This window comes from Leptonychotes weddellii, chromosome X (assembly GCF_054177405.1).
Source record: "Leptonychotes weddellii isolate Sample4059 chromosome X, ASM5417740v2, whole genome shotgun sequence".
NCBI classification, from domain to species: Eukaryota; Metazoa; Chordata; class Mammalia; order Carnivora; family Phocidae; genus Leptonychotes; species Leptonychotes weddellii.
In genome coordinates this window covers 90,366,287-90,369,538 of record NC_138385.1, presented here as the reverse complement: position 1 = coordinate 90,369,538, position 3,252 = coordinate 90,366,287, and positions in this window count along the sequence as shown.

The window sequence follows — 3,252 nt, the reverse complement described above, 5'->3', positions numbered from 1 at the left end:
GGGAGAGGATCTGGGTGATATTTTCCTTTAATTACCTCACTGTACTTCCTTCCTTTCAATTTTGGTTTTTACAAATGGCCACACTGTATTAATCCCTTCTAATTAAAACCCAGCCATGCAATCCTTCAGTTAAAGAAACAATTTTTAGTCTGCCTAGGATATGATTTGGTCAGAAATGGCCTTGATCGCTTTTGGAATTATCATCACTGCAGTGCTCTGGGGACCACTGGGGCGACGGCTTGATTTTATTCTAAAATATCAGGAATTGGCCAAGAGCCTTTGCTCTGGAGAAGGGTTCAGAACTTTTCCACGGGGGCCTAAAGAGAGTGCGAAAATTTCTATTCCTACACTAAAGAGGGGAGTTAAGGAACGGACAAGAAAAGGCCCCTTCACCTTCTGGCTGCCAGAGGAGCCATGCTATTCTTCACCATCTCCTGTGAAGGGAATTACACAGAAGCCCTGTGAAACCCATTTCTGCATTTGTCCAAGAAGTCCTTTGACCTTCTGTAACTCCCTCATGCTATAACTAAGCCCTTGGTCTGCTCTTGGCCAGATGGGAGGACAGCCAGGCTTCCTCTCTCCAGCAGAGCCCTTTCTGTACTATCTCGTCATCGTGCCACCCTCCTTCCCTTTCTCCACCCTGGAAGTGTTCATCTTGAGCTTCTTCCTTGTCATTCTCCTTGTCATTTCTATAATCCTGTCCCTTTTAACCCTTGCCAAACACCATTCAGAACTAGACCTAGTACTGTGCAAACCCCCCAGCTGACCTTGCTCTCTGATCCGTCATGAGGAGGGGGAAATGGAGAGTTACAGAGAGTCTGCGAAAGCAGCAGAGGGAGTTGAGGCAGGTGCCTCTTACCCACAGCTGTGGAGTAAAGCCAAGTACAGCTGAGTCATGGGCCAGAAGGCCAAGATGTCAGTACAAAAGCAAGGCCCCCAATCCCAGGTAACATCCTCACAAAAACAAAGCCAACTCCAAAGGCCTTGATGGTCCAGGAGTCCAGGGAGAATCCAGCAGAATTGCTCAGTGAAGGGAGCAGTCTGGACATGGGCCTGGGTAATGAGTGGGCAGCTATAGCCTTTAAAATAAATTCATCTTACTGTCACGGGGTGGGGAGGAGCAGGCACCTCCCAAATAGCTGATGAATTGATCAGTGGTAAGTTCAGGATACTGTTCTTGTTACCTTTTCAGACTAAGGCAGAATTCTTCCATGTCACTAAACATAGACCTCAGACCTTCTGGTGGACTAGGACCCAACTTGGGAGGATGTTAAATAAGTATATGTGCTTCAGGCTAATTGGGTCTTCCCTAATTGGACCACGTGATAGTCTTTTGGACTTGAGCACTTCAAGTCCTCTGTTTCCCTTCTCTCCATTGCCTGTTCCCATGAAATTAGTCACCAAACTGTGGCCTTTCAATGTCGCCCTCATGTTTGTTCCTTTTGCCTTCTATTTCCCCACTCTGACTTGAATAATCTCAGTTCTGAACTGTAACTTGCTTCCTAGTAAGACTTTCTGATGCCTCTTCCAGTTTGCCAATCTACATGATGCTCTGCTCCCTTTCTTTTAGATCTTTACTCGATTCCGAATTGCCTATAGAGATAAGTTTATACCCCTCGTTTGTCCATCCAAACCCGCTACCATTTGGCGCTAAACTACCTTTTCCAACTGTATCTCCCACTGCTTCCTTATATGAGCCCTCTATTGAGTTGAACATCTTGCCCTTGAACACATGGACTCTCCACATCTGTCTTTGTCTATTCTGTTCCCTTGGCTTGGAAGGCCAGTTAAATTCGATCTTTAAAGATGCAGATCCAGTCTTAGTTCATCCAAAATCCTTTTGACGAGAAGTTTTCTACATACCCAGAACTCTTAGAGCACTTTCTATTTCCCTAGTTAAAAAGAAAACCACAGACCCCAAATGGTATCACTTATGTTAAGGCCCCAGGTCAGTAAAGCAAGACTCAATGTCTAACCTAACTGCAGTTTCAAGCCCCTAAGAATGTCACCTTTAACCAGTCAGCATGGGAATTTCCTAGTCAGCACTAGGAACTTTACTGATAGGCCCCTTCAGTTCCCCTTAGGAGGGCAACCTTGCCTAAAACAATGGATTCTTTGCTAATAAATTCTTTTTCCCCCATTCCCTCTCTACCTTTAAAACCCTTTTCTTTTATGTAGTCCTTTGGAACTCCCCCTACTGGCTAGGTGGGATGCTGCCCAATTCACAAATCAATTACTGTATGGTGATAACATAACATACTAAAATTAAATTAAAAAAAAAATAAAGGCACTTAGATCTTTAAAATTGACTTGGTTGAATTTTTGTTATTTACCACCCTCATCCAACTCTGTACTGTACTGGGCTATTGGCTTTCATATCTGTGTATTAACTTCCTTGTCTGGAGTTTTAAATACTTTGATGGCAAAAAGTAGGCTTTTAGCGGTAAGGATACCACTCTAAATAGTTTAGCGCTGTCCCGAAGGTCTGAACTCTGCTGTGGATTCAGTGTAGTTACAATGCTCCAGTGCAGTCATTCTCAATATTTTTCAAAGATGAGGGTCTCTTTGTTTTCCTGTTCACTGTCAACAGTTTTTTTTTTTATCTCCCACACATGTGTCATGATTCATCGATTGAAATTGTAAAAAACCATAATGACCAGAAGCTTTTATGAATTTGATAATGCTTTACAATGAAGTTTCATTTAAGTATGCAATACCCACGTGTATTTGAAAATTGGTAGCATAGTATTCGTAAGATGTTTTTATTTATTTGGTCTACAGATCATTCTTAGTGAGCTTGTGATTTTGCTGACCCTTGAAATAATGTTGACTCCCCCTGTGTCCTACTGCCCCATTATTTGGGCATATCATTACTACTTTCACCTCTTAGGGCTCTCGTGAGGATTCAGTGAAAACACCATATATTAGGTGCATGAGATAGTGCTTGACATTTAAGTGATCTCCATCTTGCTTTCCTTTTCCCATGTTACCATCAGCCAATTTTGAACATGGGGACATTCTGGGATCTTCTGGGTAGTTTGGTTCAGATGGGACAGAGTTTAGGGGAGTGAATGGGAGGCGGGAAGGCCGCATCTCTGAGAGGGTGGGTGAGAAGGCATGAAAGACCACCTACAGGGCGCCTGGGTGGCTCAGTTGGTTAAGTGACTGCCTTCGGCTCAGGTCATGATCCTGGAGTCCCGGGATCGAGTCCCACATCGGGCTTCCTGCTCAGCAGGGAGTCTGCTTCTCCCT